Source organism: Neofelis nebulosa, chromosome 6 (assembly GCF_028018385.1).
Source record: "Neofelis nebulosa isolate mNeoNeb1 chromosome 6, mNeoNeb1.pri, whole genome shotgun sequence".
NCBI lineage: Eukaryota > Metazoa > Chordata > Mammalia > Carnivora > Felidae > Neofelis > Neofelis nebulosa.
In genome coordinates, this window is record NC_080787.1 from 84,252,045 (window position 1) to 84,270,373 (window position 18,329).

The window sequence follows — 18,329 nt, forward strand, 5'->3', positions numbered from 1 at the left end:
TTTTTCTGATTAGTGATAGCATACTATGTCTTTCTCCCTTCTTATCTTTTTAACCTATTTGTGTCTTTATATTTAAAGTGTATTCCTTTCACAGTAATTTTCATCTCCGAAAACTGTGGTTGTCATCTCTAAAAATTCAGTATGGGTCTTTTTTAGATCTCCCATATCTCTACTTAAGATATTTAATCACTCATGGGGCACCTGGGTGGCTCAGTCAGTTCAGTGTCCAACTTCAGCTCAGGTCGTACTCAGGATTCATGAGTTCAAGCCCCACATCAGGCTTGCTGCTGTCAGAGCACAGCCCACTTCAGATCCTCTGTCCCCCTCCCCTCTCTTTGCCCCTCCCCGGCTTGCGCTCTCTCAAAAATAAATAAAAATGTTTAAAAAAAGATATCCAATTACTCCTCTGACTTTTTGAACATTTGGAATACTGTTATAATAACTAATTCTGTTAATTCCAACATCTGTGTCAGTTCTGGTTTAGTTCTGATTGATTGATATTTCTCTTCATTATTAGTCATATTTCCCTGCTTTTGTGCATGTCTGGACAGTTTTGATTGAATGCCAGACATTGTGGATTTTACCTTGTTGGATGCTTGATGTTTGTGTGTTCTTATTAACATTCTTAAACTTTGTCCTAGGACTCAACCCCTTGAATTATGGGTTTTCTAGTCTGGCTGATAGGAATGTGTATTATTCCTGATCCTCTGTGAGCTCTGAGTACTGTTCCTTCTAATTGTTTTGGGTGACTGTTTTCCCATTTTTGGTATTTTTCTAACACACATATGCTAATGAGTACTCTGCAGAATATTTAAGGAAACCCTCTGCAGATCTCTGAAGTTTTCTCTCTGTGAAGCTCTCTCTTCTTTGCTACTCTGCTTTCCAAAGTATAGCCACCACACTCTCTCCAGACTATTAGCTCTGTCTCCTTAGCTCCGGTTGTCAGTCAAGATCTTCTTTGGTTTCTCTTTCCCCTGTCATTGTCTGGAAACACTCTCAAAACAGTAAGCTGGGCTCAGCTTATTTTCCTTCTTTTAGAGATCAATGTCCTTTGTTGCTTTGTGTCCAATGTCTTGAAAAGCATTGTTTGATATATTTTATGTTTTTATAGTTGCTTCAGGTGGGAGTAAATTTAGAAAATCTGGTACCTGTTATTCCCTCTTGGCTGGAAGTAAAAATCCTTGATTTAGTCTTTATGTTATAGGTACACCAAATATGTTACAAATAATAATTTATCACATTGCTAAACATACAGTGTAAACTTCACTTACTATAAATGAGGATTTGTAATACCTACTTACAAAAATATTTCTGCAAAAAAGAAACTTTAGTTCTTTGTATTACAATAAAAGATGGACTATCTGTAAGCTTTATTTTCTGGAATCATTTTTTGTGCAATAAGCACAGCATTTTATTTATTATTATTTTTAAATGTTTATTTATTTTGAGAGAGCAAGCGAGAGAGAGAGAGTGAGCATGTGCATGCAAGGAGGGAGGGGCAGAGAAAGGGAGAGGGAGAGAATCCCAAGCAGGCTTCATGCTCAGTGCGGAGCCTGTGCAGGGCTGGATCTCACTACCACAAGATCATGACCTGAGCTGATATCAAGAGTCGGACACTTAACCAACTGAGCCACCAAGGCACCCCGAGAATAGCATTTTAAATGAGACAATTCAGTTACAATGACCATTAAGCCATGGAATAAACCTGAATTTACATGGCTTTTGTCTTTATGACTAGTTAATTGCTCCTAAATTCTTTTTTTAGTAAGAAGACAAATATTTCCTATCCTGGCTTCTTTTACATGAAATGCTTCCTGGATTTTCTTATCTCCCATATAGGGTCTCAAGTCTGATTTATTTTCTCCATTCTTAGTTCTCAAATTATTACTCTTTTTCCAATCACATTCAGTTTTCTCAATCAGTCTATGGAAATTTGTTTATTTATTTACTCATTTAAATCACAATGGCTTACATATAGCAGGCAGTATTCAAAACTAGGTGGAAAAATTAATGTTCTACAATGTAAATGTTATACTCAATTCATAAGAAGGAGGAGATTTATAAGAGATAGTTCATTTTTCCAATCCATTTGTTGTGTAATTGATATTAATGCACTTAACACCAAGAAGCCAGAAGCTTGCTATAAAGGATTCGAAGTCTTAAGTTCTTTAGTGAAGCACAAAATGAAAGAAAATCCAAAGAGAAATGAAAGTGAAGTGCAGCGGAAAGAGGAATATACCAGGGATCCAGGTCTTTTCATCTGGCTCTGGCACCGACCAGCTTTGTGGATTCTGGATAAACTGTCTGAATTTCTCTGGACCTGCTTCCATATTTGTAAAATGAAAAATCTGAACTAGAGGATCAGCAAAGTTCTTACATATCTACAATTCTAGGAGTCTTAGAGTCTATAAAATACCGTATTGGTCACACAAAGTGAGTCACTGTTATTGTAGCTGAGAGAAGCTAGCTTTCTTTGACCTTATAAAGACCATTTATATACCTTCTTTTATTGTTGTTGATGTTGCATGGCTTAAAAAAAAAAACCTACCTCTGAAGAGGTGGTTACAGGGAATGGGGTAGACAATATGCAGGGAAAAAACAATGCCCTTTTGGAGAGAAGGAACCATAATCCCAACCCCTGCTCTCACAGGTTCCAAGTTAGGAAGGTCTGCCTGGATACACCATGATATCCCTGAGTACATGGAGGAGAACAAGTCCCTTGAGGTGAAATTACCTTTCAGAAATGGAGAATAGCTCTTTCAGTTCTGGACATCTTAGCCCATAGGTTTATTCTGGGAACCATGGCTGAGTAAAGGAGTACAAACTAAAAGAATATGTCACCTGGGAACCCAAAGTGCAGTTTCACTGAGGTCCGAGTGGGGGCCTGACTGCTATAGAGCAGCACTGGGTAAGGGTCTACCCTACTAGGTGGGGAGAAGTCCTAAATAGTGGTGAAGCCAAGGCAGTGGGTGGACTCTCAGATTCCATTTCACAAGCAAGATGGTTTCTTTCTGGCTTTAAGACAGCTGGGCAGAGGGGGCTCATGAAATGACTCAATATCCTGCTAATAGGGCAGGTTTGGGAAAATAAAGGGGTTGTAGCAATTTATGCTCCCCGAGTCAATGAAGAGGCTATGAACATGAACTGCTTTTTGGGTTAAACCTTCCAGAGAGTTTTAAGACACTTAAAACAGATTAGATCTGTTCGTTAAATGGTATAATCTAAAATCTATCATTCCCAGGAAGCTGTTGCTAGACTTTAACCTGTCTGAGGATTTTCATGCTTTTATTACATTATTCCTGGATAATCGTTCCGTATGCTATGCCAGCACCACTCTCTTCCTCTTGGCCTTTACATTCCTATTGGATCTTATCACACCCCTCACTGTTGGCCCCTCTTCAAGCATAATGGAACATACTGTTTCTTCTTCTTTTAGAAATCAGTCAGCCTTTCTCATCCTCCAGTTATCATGGGTGCTCTTCTAGGAACTCCCTCCAATTTGTTTTTGACTCACCAACACCAACCTGAATTCTGTTTCTCCTATCCCTGCATTATATCCCACTGAGTTTCTTTTTTTTTTTTCACTTGCCTTGCTAATATTAATTTAAAAACATCCCCCTGCCCCCAATGCAGCAAATCCTGAAATCTACAGCAGGACCCATGGGATCTAAGAATGAAATACTTTGTAGTGAGTAACTGAGCCCAGAATAGCATGTAGGAGTCTGACAGCCAGTCTTTACACTAAGCATTAGACAATGTGTTAAAGTGTGTAGACATTAGCTGAAATCAGATTGTAAGGAAGCTTTCCAAAGGTTCTGATTTGGGTTTTGGCTGGATCTCATTCTTCTTTCTGTAGGCCAAAAAACCCAGCTGCACATGTACATACACATATACCCCAATCATCTTATCATATGGTTCAGCAGTAAAAGTTAATTACTATTATTTTATCATAATATGCTCATTCCCTCAAAAAACTACACAGACCACAGCTCTCATCAGTCAAAGATGTCATATTAATGAATACAGACTTGCTTATTCACTTACTCATTCAGTCTTCATTCATTATTGGTTCATATTCAGAAATCAAAACATCTAACACTTAGTTCTGAAGGTTAAAAGTATAAATTGAAAAACCAAGAAGAAAAAAAATCTACAGAGGGAAATCTGAAAAGCTAAAATTCACAAAAAAGTAGTATGTTAGGTTTTTCAGACAACCTGTCATGTCTAGAATGGCTCAGATGAAAAGAAATGAATACACCTTGCAGGTAATGAAAAAGACCGAATTATAAACCATTTCACTTGAAATTCCAACCACATTTCCCATAGAAACAGGGCACTAAATAAATACTTTTGTGAATCAAACACTAAACTATTTAGTAATTGCTGACTAAATTCCTGCTCTTATCAAGCATGCTTTTTTTAAAAAAAGTTATTTACAATGAAACTATAAGGGTTAGTTTTTATAAAAGAAAGTTATCAAGTCTATAGAAATTTTAGAGTGCGTAGTGCCATTAAAATTACTAAGTTATTGCTTTTGGATTGGAAACACTTTTCAATCTCATCAAGACTCAAACTTCTTACTTAAAGTGGAAAGCAATCCAATTTCAGTATTTTATAATGGAAAACTGGAGTGCCTGTCATTTAATGTCTCTAATGCCTTAGATAGCTAAAGTAAGGGCCTGACATTGAGCAGCTAAAACGTTCTGTGTTCTTTATTTACTCAAACACTCCATCTGCGTGTGTGCTCGTCAGTGCCAAGGGAACTGAAATTTAAGGCTGCTGTTAGAAGGAAGCACTTGCAATTGTATCATCAAATCCTTAATAGCTCTGAATGGTTTTTGTACTTCAACATAAACTTCCATCTTCTTTGACCTTTCAGGAGGAAGTTCAATTTACTGACATAGTTTGTGACAATGGTTTTTACTGTACAGCTGAAAAAAAAAAAAAAAGAAACCAAAAAACATAAAGAGTTTAGGGACAGTTATCATAAGCCCCAATTTTGGAGTGATTTTTGTTGATGATGTTGTTGTTTCACTCATTTCTAAAAAACAGACCAAAATAAAAAATAACCCAAGCTTTCTAAATATCTAGTAATAAAACAGTGACAACTACTTGCACGTCTGTATTTAGATGTGAACTATATGGAGAGGCAAGCTATGATACAGAGGCTGGGCTAGAAGAAGTATTGGAAGGCCGTATGTATTAACGTAAAGGTGATAAAGAATTAAAGATATTTTACGCATCCACCAAACTGGAAAGAATTACAAAGTCTGGCAATTTCAAGTGTTTGTGAAGATGTAAAACAACAGGGACTCTCATACATATGCACTGATTATGACCCAGTATTTCCATTTCCAGGTTACGCCTGAGACACTCCTGCACGTCTGTGACAGGAACTTTGTATAAGAGTGTTCACAGCAGCGTTCTTCAGCATTGCTCCCAACTGGAAACGGTATGATGTCTGTCAGTAGCTGAATGAACAAATACACTGAGGTATATTCATATATTCATATAATGGAAAGACACAAAGCAAGTTAGAGCCACATGCAACAACATGGATGAATCTCACTAATCTAATGTTGCAGACTGAGCTGCAGAAGCAAGACACAAAATAATATACACAATTGGGTTCCATTTATATCAAGTTCAAAAATGGGCAAAACTTAAATATCTAGGTATACATATGTAGGTGGTAAAACTATAAAGGAAAGACTCAGAACAGAAGTTCCATTTGTGGGGAGAGAGTTATAATTGGACAGTGGTACTGGGGGGAGGGGCTCAGGGGTGCTGTCATAATGTTCTATCTCTTGACTTTGATATGCATTCACTTTGTGTTAAATTATGCATTTGTCTAATGCACTTTTCCATATCTACATTATATTTTGTAAGTAAAAAAGAAAACCGCACTCCAAATTAAAGATCCTAGGAAAGGATTAACAGTTCAAGTTACCTGCCTCACGTTCTACCACTTAATCATGAAAGTCCTAGGGTGGGCTTTGGGCTTCAAATGAAAACACATAAAATCTGCAAAAATGGGCCAAATGTGGGGATGAGGCCCTTCAGGAGAAGGTGAGAAATCTGAGGTTGGCTTTTTGCTTTCGAACAGGACTCTTTTCAGAGATCTTATGTTTCATCTTCTCTTGTGAAAACCAAATCACATCAATGCACTTCCATGTCCTTATCTATAAAATGAGGAAATGGACTAGGTGACCTGCAAAGTATTTCTAGTTCTAATTTCTATGGTTCTATAAAAGTACAAAAACTTTTGGAAAAACTTCAAACATGAGCTTCTCTAACTACAGTTCTTGAGAAGGCTATTTTTGAGAAGCTAGAGATGGTCAAAATAACACAGCTGGCTAGAAGGGAGAAATGCCATCGCGTAACTTCTGGGAGCCATGAAGCAGAGAGGAAGACTTGCCCAATAATGCGATGTGCAGGACAGGTTCTCAGAGGCTGTCTTAGATATATGGCTACGGAATCAAGGCGGGGGGGGGGGTGGTTCATCAACTCCTCCTGTCTGAGTCTCCACCCAGTGATGTCATGTGAGAGGACACTTTTTAGGGCCTCAGGGAAAGCTACAGTTTGGGTTTAACAATAACATAGTACATATAGTGTCATCTCCAAAAGTAGATGAAAGAAATTACATGCTTTGAAATCAGTGGGTGAGAAGGACTCCATGCCAGGCTGTCCAAGATACGCCAATTATTGTTAGTGGAGGCTGGCCATGATGGGGGTGTGTGTATGGTTGGGGAGAAGAACGAGCAGGCAGAAAGTGTGGAATTAAGGACTGGCAGATTTGGATACGCGGTCCTGTGATCATCTACCCTGCTCCTCTTTTCTATATCTTGATGCTTGTTTTTGGTTCTTTTGAAATAGTCCCCCAGCTAAGGGTGTAGCCAAAGCCCCCATTTATTCTGCTGGGGTAGGTCCTTTTCTACCCTTGACTAGTTTTCTTTTCTATCTTGTCACTTCCAGTTTGTCTCTTATACTACTTCTTTGTATCTATGTTCTCCATTTATATTCATTTCTCATACATCAATCTCTGCTTCCTATTAGCATTTGCTTCTTGCCTTATTAGGAGGTAGAGGACAGAGAGAAGTCATTTCGTTTCTACATTTTTCTTTATCAGGGCATCTGTGTGAAATATTCTCTCCCAGTATCCCCTTCCCTCCCCTTCTAGCCAGAGAATATTACCCTAGAGCTTCATGCTGCTAATGTGAGAAGAAATTACGAACAGTGATTAGGAGGCTAAATAAGGGTGGTGGAACCTATTTACTTCATTAGGTTCCTTCAGGGAAAAAGCAAGGATGGGAAACTAAGAGATAAGGGTTAATACTAAAAGAATAAAAGATCCATTTGACTCAGAGCAATCTTCAGTCTGCCTGGATTCTATCAGACACCCTTCTCCATGGGGAAATCATTAGAGAGAAATGACATGCAAAGTACGCCATAAAGCATCTGAGTCAAACCAGAGGGAGGATGACTCAACGGATCATTTTACATTTTAATAGAAGGCACTGCAGATTTGTACCCAGTGCACAGTTCAACACAGGGTGCACATCCCCTCCCCAAAACTTCTCCATCGGGTGGGAGGGGAGTTCCCAGAACTGACAGAAATTATTCTGTCTTAGATAAGAACCAAGTCAAAACTTGCAACAGAGAATCAAAGACTAAGAAAAGACAACAGATAGTCAAATGCAGAAAAGAGGGGAGACTGCAAGTCTGTCTGATTCCAACTTCAGCATTACTGTCAAAACTAAGACTGTCAAAAACTGAACTCAGTAATTCGTGGACTTCCAATCTGATGAAGGGTGGGGGGAAGAAAAGGGAGTGGCAGAGGGAAGCAGGAAAAGAAGGAGGAAGAAAGGAGAAAAGAAAGAAGAGAACATCAAAGTGTTATAAGTAAAAAAAAAAAAAATGCTCCTTGAATTAGCTTCAAAAGGTACTGTGTAATACTGCCAGAAGTTTACCCACCAGGTCAGTGCCCACGCTCGGCCTGGGTGTCCACACGAAGTCAAGAAACCATATTAGCGATGCCAGAGTTCCCAGCATATTTTCTGGGCTAGTTTATTGCTGGTAGGTTCTAACAAGTGCAACCTGCCAAAGGTAAATTCATCTGAAGAGGAGTCATAATGCTAGAGACTGGATTTTCAACTCTAACTCTTTCTCAAGGGGGTCAAGTCCAGATGAGGTTTGTGTCTGCCTGTACCTGAAGGGGATCTATGGTTATGTGGCTGTTCATCCCCGTGATCTTTATCAATGCTTGTCCCACTTCCTAAGTGGGCACACTGTTTATGGGTGGGAAAGAAAACAGAAGTTAGTTTCCAAGCCTTAGCAGAAATACAGATTTCACAGAAAAGGTTCTTAATAAAAGGAAACTTGTTTCTTTCACGTATTAGGGTCTCTTGGACAACATGATTCTGTTCTGAAATATCATCTCTGCAGGGATGCAGGCTGGAATGGACAAAGTTTAGATTGCAAGATGGTTCACCTGGTAACTAAAACAATCAAAACTCAGCACTCATGGCAGGCAGCATCTAATCAGGGCAGAGGAGTCCTCTGGCTCAAGGGTGATTTTGGGAAGTGCTTTGGGAAAGGTTTGTGAGTTTTCACTGAAGCCTCAACACCCTTACTCCTATTTTTTTCCATTTAAAAATGATTAAAACCATGAGACTAAGACCACTGGGCGGCAGTTTGTTAAATTCCACACCTGGTAATAAAAGCACTTGAACCATCTGTCACAATGCAGGAGACTGAATGGAGTTGGAATATTAACACACAGGTGAAATGTTCTCCAGGGAGTCTGAGGAAAAGGCAGGAGTTCAGAGGAGAGAGATGGGGGGAAAGGAGTGCTTGGAGCCTTCCAAGTCCCTGTCTTGCCCTTGGCAGCATCTCAGAGTGATGATTATTGTTACCAAAAGGCAGGGACACAAATGCTTCAGGACATCGAATATGCTGTTCAAAATAGAAGTCCTATTACAGGCTTACACCACCACCAGTCACACACACCACTTGTACCCCACAGGATATGCTTCAGATAAAGCAAAGTGTACTGAAGAAGAGACTGTTTTCTAACTCACTCATTATAAACAGTCAAAACCGCACTGCAATGGGGGAGAAAATACCTTCTCTCCACATGGCCAGGAAGGGGTTTGACAAGGGCCAGCCCTTTAGCCAGGTGGTAGTGGACAAGCACAGAGAAGCCCCCAGAATCACCAGGTGGGAAGAGTCTCCTCAGCACTTTCTTGACTCTGTAGCGCACCAGTTTCCCATTTCTCCTTTTATCCCTCAGCAGAGGGGCCTCCTTTTGAGTCCTGCTCTTCCCACTCCTAGCTGTAGGGCTTTGGGTACATTAATTAGATTCTGCAATCCTTGTTTTTTCCATGTGCAAAATGGCTGTGAGGATTAGATGAGCTGAGGATACAAGGTTTTTAGGACAGCCTTTGTTTTATAATAAACGCTCCACAAATAAAAGCTATTATGAGAGGAAAATTAATTTCTTTGTACATTATGTAAATCTGTAATTCTGCAGAGGCTGAGGGGTTCTTATATTGAGGCAAACCTGATTGCATGAGGAATGAGGCACATCTTCGTTTGCCAGATTTTTCTGCTTAAACTTGGGGAAAGGCCAATTTGCTTGACTTCCATTCATGGCCTATGAGAAAATAATAGGTCAATGTGTGGGATCTGGTGCTTTCTGGTCTTCAGCCATGACACCACTGCAGCCTTCCCTCTGTAACCTCCCACAATGACCGTGAAGGTCAAACAAGGCAATAGATCTGAGAGCTCTCAGAGAAGTACAAAGTACTTTGCTTGCATCAGGAATTATCCTCACCACCATTTGACTAATTCTACACATAATTATATCAAGAATGTCTGCTCTTATGGGCACTTAACCCTGATATATTTCTCTTTCATGCCAAGAGAAAGCATCTGGCAGATGGGGGACTTGGACTGATTCTCGTCTAATAACACTTCCAAAAGATTCTATCCCTTTATATTTGCTAAAAGTGCGTGCTTTGAATAATCCACCTTCCTATTACAGGCTTCTTCTGTTTCTCTCTCCGCTACCTTTTGCTGATGTTTCATCCAAATCAAACTCTTCCTCCATCATGAGATGCTGTGTGATGTAGTGGTGACAAACCAGTCTCTAGAGTCAGTCTGCTGGTATCTGAATACTGACTGCTACACCCCCTCAGACAAATTGTGTAAGCTCTCAGTAAGGATTCCTCATCCACAATTCTGTTGTCATGAGGAGTAAATAATTTAAAGCACAAATATGCAAAGTGCCCAGAACAATTCTTGGAGTATAGTAAGCACTCACTAAATACTGTACATATTACAGTTTTTGGAGAGAGTATAGTGGAATGGTTGAGAATGCGGGCTGTGGAGCAGACTGTCTGGCTTTGAATCCTGACTCTGCCACTCACCTCTGGAAAACCTCTGGCAATGGGAAAAAGACAGTCTCTTCAATAACTGGTGCCGGGAAAACTGGGCAGCCACATGCAGAAGAATGAAACTGGACCACTTTCTTACACTATACACAACAATAAATTCAAAGTGGATGAAAGACCTAAATGTGAGACAGAAAACCATCAAAATCCTAGAGGAGAAAACAGGCAGCAACCTCTTTGACCTCGGCTGGAGCAACTTCTTACTAGACATGCTGCCAGAGGGAAGGAAAAAAAAAAGCAAAAGTGAATTACTGGGACTTCATCGAGATGAAAAGCTTCTGCACAGCAAAGGACAACAATCAACAAAATGTTGCCTACAGAATGGGAGAAGATATTTGCAAATGACATATCCGATAAGCAGTGACCATCCAAAATCTTCCCAAATTCAACACCCAAAAACCAAATCATCCAGTAAAGAAATGGGCAGAAGACATGAATAGACATTTTTCCAAAGAAGACATCCAGATGGCCAACATACACATGAAAAGGTGCTCAACATCACTCATCATCAAGGAAATACAAATCAAAACCATGAAGAGATACCACCTCACACCAGACAGAATGGTAAAATTAACAACACAAGAAACAACAGGTGTTGGCAAGGATGCGGAGAAAGGGGAACACTTTTGCACTGCTGGTAAAATGCAAACTGGTGCAGCCACTCTGGAAAATAGTATGGAGGTTCCTCAAAAAGTTAAAGACAGAACTATCCTACAACCCAGTAGCTGCACTACTAGGTATTTACCTAAAGGATACTAAAATGCTGATTTGAAGGGCACACGCACCCCAGTGTTTATAGCAGTGTTATCAACAACAGCCAAACTATGGAAACAGCACAAATATTCATCAACTGATAAATGAATAAAGAAAATGTGGTACACAGACTCACACACACACAGAGACACACAATGGAATATTACTCGGTGATCAAAAACAATGAAATCTTGCCATTTGCAACAACATGGATGGAATAGTGTGTATTATTCTAAGCAAAATAAGTCAGTCAAAGACAAATATCATATGATTTCACTCATGTGGTATTTAAGAAACAAAACAGATGAACACATGGGAAGCTGAAAAAAAGAGAGAGAGAAAGAGAGAAACAAATCACAAGAGACGCTTAACCATTGAGAACAAACTGAGGGTTGATGCAGGGGGGTGGGTACGGGATGGGTTAGATGGGCGATGGGTATTAAGGAAGGTACTTGTTACCATGAGTGCTGGGTGTTGTATGTAAGTGATGAATCACTGAATCCTACTCCTGAAACCAATATTGCACTGTATGTTAACTAACTAGAATTTAAATAAAAATGAAAGAAAAAACCCTCTGGCAAGACACTAAACTTTTCTGTGCCTCAGTTTCCTGATTTGTATGAAAAGGGTATGATAAAGAGCATCTGTTTCATAGGCTGTGAGGAGTAAAACACTCCACATGATTGTTCACGAATTCATTAATTCACTCATTCAACATGCAGTAAATGTTATATAAAATTAGCTCTTCTTTATTACCATGCCAACTATTTCCATTCACCTTTCACTCCCAGACTGATAATGGCTTGTCCTTTCACATCAGTATCTCCTGCTTTCAGTCCTGCCCACATAACTCAGACTCTCTCTGCTGCCTTCCTAGCTCTTGGAATTACAACAGTTCTCAAACTGCATGGATTTAGGGTAACTGGGATGGGGCTGGAAATCTACAGTTTAACCTCCACGGCAGCTGATCCAAGGCAGCCCTACAAACCTGGAATGTCTGCCCTGCCACTTCCAAGAACTACAGAGAGGACTACTTAAGTCTTACTTATGTACTCACTTCCTTCTCCATCTCCTTATATGTGCAAGGAAGGTAAGACATGCCTCCTATGAGACTGTCATGTGATTTCAACGTGATGGCTCACTTCCTGACCTCCCTCGGGTCTTTGCTCAGATGTTACCTTCTCAGGAAGGCCTCCTGGACCACCCTACTTAAATCCTAAGCCCAGATTCCTGCCTATACTTTTTGTTCTTCCTCCCCTGCTTTATGTTACTTTTATTTCTGCTGAGGTCTTCTTCGAACCTATTTTTTCGCACATCTTTCTATACACTCTGGAGCTGCCTGGTCTTTCTGGGCTTCCAGGTTGCCTTGCCTATCCATTTATCCACAGAAAACTCAGTCTATTGTGAGCAACGCTAATGTTAGAGGAAACTAATGATGTAGCCTCCAAGACACACAACTCAGATAATGGGAAGGTACAAAAGCTATACGGAAAGATTGGACTGATAGACTGAAGGAAAAGCTAACATCTGCAGAGTTTCTCAGTGGAAAGGTCTTAAGTGTACTTTATTTCCAAAGTTTTCTGGGCCTAACCATTCACGAACAGTGAGACCTATTCTTTCTCTGTTGTTCTGTACAGTGTAGATTTGTACAGAGTATAATTTAGCTGTTCTATCCTGGTAACAGCCTCCTTGTTCCCACTTCTGAAAGATGGCTCTGATTTTCTGCAAGTTCACAGCCTCCCACCTCAAACTGCCAAGCCAATCATGCCTTCCCTTTCAGCAGTACCTAAGCCTCCAAGCCTTGGGGAGATTATGGCCACACAGGACTCTTGATGGCATCCTCAGGACGACCATGTTTATCAGAGTGTGACTGTTGCCTGGGCTTCTGTTGGTCTGGAACCATACACAGTTCTGGAGGGCTTGGGATTGAGAGAAGATGGGAAAAGGAGGTTTCTGATGTTCATTTCAAAGTCAGACAAGCAACTCTCCCTTGGAAACTACAGAAATAGGCCTTAATTCTACTTACAGTGGTGTGATGACAAAGTCCTCTTTAATAATTTAGAATTTAGAATTATAAGACATTCGCGCCAATGCAAACCAATGTAAAAATAAACTACTCATGATTTTCCTAGGAAAAGTAGAGATACACAGCAATCCCCAGGAACAGTCCCCTGTGGATGTTTTTCTGATCAGCTTAGAAAAGCACTGATTAAAATACAGCATATGTATTATAAAGTTCCGAATCACAATCCTTCAAAATTCTTTGGGAAGAAAGATGTTCACCTGTTTAAAAAAATAAAAACAAACCATATTTTGTAAAGGAGACACTTTGAAAACCAAAAAAAAAAAAAAAAAAAAAAAGCATCACCTTCTTTAAAAAACAAAATAAAGTGGCTCAGCAGAAGTTCACATAAAATGCCTGACAATGTTCCTTTTCAATAGAACTCAGGCTGAGTGAAAGACATTCTTGGATTCTGAGCTTTGGCTGGTTACCTAGGTTGCAAAGGATACCAAAAGAGACTCACACCAGGAATTCTTAGTTAGAATGCCAGTCAAGGAAAAGTTCATAATCCTTTCAGATTTTAAATTTGGTGTGTCTGTGAGGAGGAAAATCAGTTAGTTTTTTGGACAATTGGAAAAGAAGATTAGGCCAGACTTTGCCTATAAAGACTTTGTACACTATGGGTTATGCTCATCAAAGGTAGAAGAAAATGGCTTTTCAGGCTGTAGCCCTGTTATTCTCATTTTGAAATTGTGGTTATATGAAGACTGCTGCTTGTTTAATTAGAATGGAAATTGATACACAGGAAAACACATGAACTGTATCTAGTGTATTAACCTGATATTCATAACCAACATCTGATTACTTAAAATTGACCAGATTTTTGAAATCTATTAAGATTTCTTAATTATTCATATGTGCTCACAGTTATTGCCTTCTTTTAAGGAAACATGAAAGGCTTAATGATTAATATAACAATTTCAAAAGCTTTCTCATACAGATTGGACTAGACTCCACGGTCTTTACAGAATGATCATTACTTGGTTAATGAACTCAGCACACTGAACATTTTTCAGCCACCTGAAACTCCCAAGTATTGTGTGAGTTTTGGGCCAATTAATTATCAATTACAACATCATAAAACATTAGCACAAAAATAGGAATAATGAAATTTAATTATATATTATTCTTCTGAGTTGCTGCAAATACTATACAAGACTGATTCTGATTAATAATTCATTCAGCAATAAAGTATCAGGAAAGATAATTATGCAGTGCCACAATTCTCACACTGATTTCTATAATTACAGATTACAACAGTGTTAGCAATTTAAAAGGTTAGAGAGCTGTGGTAATTTGCTATGTCATCCTCAGCTATATTAATGTCTCTCTTTGAGCATCAAAGATAATTGAAAATATAATAATGGACCAAATCATATGACTTGCCCATGCTCTTCTCACCTAAAACATCTCCAACCTAAGTACATTAGTAAAGTCAAGTCCTTGGTAATTAGCGTCTTTCATTATGTAAGTAGCCCCACAACTCATACTCGGTTTATAGCTAACTGAAAGGAGAAAATATGTAGGTGTATGTGCCAAAATATGCAAACATAGAAACATAATCTATAGAAAAGATATAACATGAACAACTACATTTGGTATATAACTCATATCTGGCTTGACTATGAGCACACATATTTATATCTGTATAATTACCCCTCAGGTAATTAGATCTGCCAAGAGACCCACATAATGGAAGTTGAGTTTCTGTCTTTGACAACACAGTTGAGTAAATAGTGCAGGAGGAGATACAAAGTTTATCCAATTGCCCTCTTCGGGTTGTTTATATATTGTGACACATCAAACTACTCTTGCCTTTGAATTCTATTATACCCTGAGAATGAAAATAGACTCATTCCTATAGGAATACTTACTCCGTTCTGCTTTAATTTCTTGGGAAAAACACCTGGCTAGCAATTGATAGTCTCCTCCTATAATCAGTATTTAAATGAAATTTTCACCTGGGGATAAGCCCAAGTAAACAAAACACACTGTTCCACAAATAGAAAAATCACTTTCTTCTTTGCATTTTTTTGATATTTTTGGATGAGATGCCCTTTAAGACATTGTAGCTTTCCTCTCCTGAGTGTCTTAAGTATTCAACTAGTTTCATGTCCAACTAATACGGAGAAACAGAAAATTCACTGGGGCTAAAATCTTAAGCTATTATTTAAATGAGCTTCTAGCAAAGTCTTTTGTGTGTTTTGTTGGGATTGGGGGTCCCTTCCTCTATTTAGAGTTTGTCTGGATTCAAGATTTCATTAAAGCTGGCCCCAAAGTGATGATATAGGGTAAAACAAGCAAAGTGTCATTCCAATGCGAGAAGGGATTTGTAGATCATCTGATTGAATCTGTTCACTTTACAAGTGTGGAAATTCAGGCTCAAAGAATTTAAAATCAATAATGTCAAGAGCACAGAACCATTTAGAGTAACAAAAACAAGAGAATGCAAGTGTTTCTGACTTCCAGGTTTCTACTATATCGTATTAAGGAACACATAATAGATGAGGAGGGTTATGGGTAAGCACTTAGAAGACAATTTTTGTTCCTAAATTAAATGCATTTATTTACATTTACTTTCCACAAGGGAGATAATTATGATATTGGGTGGGGGTGGGTAGAGGAAGAGTAATTCTAAGAGAATCCATAGAATTGTAGTTCTTCATATCTTTCTTCAAGTAAAAATAAATGGATTTCCTTTGCGTCATGAGCACAATTATAAAACAAGGCATTGTTTTTAAAGGAGCCTAATCAGCTTTCTTCCTGGGCCACGTGTAGGCGGCTGGCACAAGATCATATTGTATGATGCCACATTGAAATGTAAATGTCCTTTGCCCTTTTTCAACTATTTCCTTTTCAAAGCCTTACTCCCAAAAGGACAATAAAACAGGCTCCCTGTATATTCCTATGAATCTGTTGTTGGATTCACCAGGAGACCCCCTAGCAGGTGATACTGTTCCCTGTTTTAAGTAGTAGACATTCAAGTTTGTGACAGGAATAAAAATGGCAAGTAGACTTTGGTCCCACATGTGCAAGGTCGTGTATGGTTTTGGGTTTTGAATTTTCTAACATCTCATTATGAAAACTTTCAAACTTAACAGAAAAGTTTAAAGAATTTTATAGTGAACGCCTAATACCTAACATCTAGATTATATAATTAATATTTTGCTATGCTTATCTCATTACACATCTATCTATATCCATCTCTATCTATCTGTCTAATTCATCTTATTTTTCAATGCACATCAAAATAAATTGCAGACATCAGCACACTTTCCCCTAAACTCTAACAGGCATATCATTTGCTAGAGTTCAAGATTTGTTTATAGTTTTTTTTTTCTTTTGATGTAAAATTTAACACAATGAAATGTACAAATCTTAACTGGACATCTACTGAATTTAATAAATGGATACCTATATATTCTGAACCTCATCAACCTATAGAAGATAACCATCACCCCAGAAATATTCCCCATCCCAGCCAATTTCCTCTGCCAAAGTCAATCACTGTTCTACTAAGTTTTTTAACATAGACTAATTTTGCCTGCCTTAGAATGACTGAATTTTGAAATTGTTATTGAAGGCTTCATTTGACAGTTAAATGGTTCAGTGTTGTTCTATTTTTCTTCCTTCACTCGACAAACACTTATTGAACACATACAACAAGCCATGCACACTGGAAGCCAGTGACAACAAAATAGTTATTTCATTAAATTAGAAAAATCATTTCAATGGTGGTGAGAATTGTGGGATTAATTATACCTCAAGGGCAATTTGGATGCACAACCAAAAGGGAAGCCACACACCACACCCAGTGTCTGTTACTCATTTGGAAACTTGCTGACTCTTTGATAGAGAAATAAAACCCATCCATGCCCAGTGAAAAATGAAGGCTTTGCAGGATCCTTGGAGTAAATCTGAAAAATGAGGAGGCTTTTTACAAAAGCCCATCTTTAGACCAACATTATTGCTCTATGATGAAGATGAATGGTCACAGTGTGCCAAGCTGTATCCAATAAAGACACAGCCCCTAGTTTTATGGAACTGTAAAATCGTGAAGGAGGCTACCAAAGGAGCCAAAAAGCTCCTTGTTTATTTTCTTTTAATCTAACTTCGGGTAGTCAGTGTATTAGGCCCTTATTTTCTAGTAATTGAATTATTGCTAAGGAGATGACACAATTGGTAGACACCGTGCTGGGCTACTTTTTTTGGTAAGAGCTCAGAAATGGCACACGTCACACATCAGTCACTAAAACGGGACTAAAACATCCTTCTATAGCAACTCTTAATACTCTACATATTCTCCATGAATCTTTGTTATAGGTTGATTGTGTGCCCCTACCCTCCAAAAAGATGTGCTGAATTCCTAACCTCCGGGTACCTGAGAATGTGACTTTATTTGGAAATAGGGTCATTACATGTGTAATTAGTTAAGATGAGGTCATACTGGAGTAGAGGGAGTCCTAATCCAACATGACTGTTGTCTTTATAAAAGGAACTCCATGTGAAGACCCTAGGTGGAGATGGAGGCAGAGATCAGAGTGATGCATCTACAAGCCAACAAATGCCAAGGATTAATGGCTGCCACCAGAAGCTAGGAAGAGGCAAGGAAGGATTCTTCCCTATAGGTTTCAGGGGGAGTACGACCCTACTGACACCTTGAGTTTGAACTTGCAGAGTCCAGAACTGTGAGACAAGAAATTTCTGGTGTTTTAAGCCCCCCAGTTTGTGGTACTTTGTTAAACGGCAGTTCTAGGAAACGAATACAACCCTATGGAATTTTTTTCTTTTCGATACTTTTTTAAAATTGAAATATAATTTACATGCAGAAAAGTACACCAACCATAAGAGTACAGATCAATGAATTTTTCCAAGTGAAAATATTCATATAGCCACCACCCAAATCAAGACTATTACGAGCAACCTAAAAGTCTCCCTCATGCCGCACCTCAGTCATTATCTCCACCAAGACAACCACCATTCTAATTTCCTTCACCATTAGTTTTATCTCCTTTTGAATTTAGATATGCACATATACTGTGTGTGTGTGTATTTATATT

General features: G+C 38.8%; 1 protein-coding gene across 7 annotated transcripts in view; it reads right to left on the reverse strand.

Moving 5' to 3' along the window:
• The window catches only part of BACH2 (BTB domain and CNC homolog 2), a 358,132-nt gene that overhangs the window by 87,220 nt on the left and 252,583 nt on the right, over positions 1 to 18,329 (reverse strand). The gene's annotated exons all lie outside the window — the stretch shown is intronic.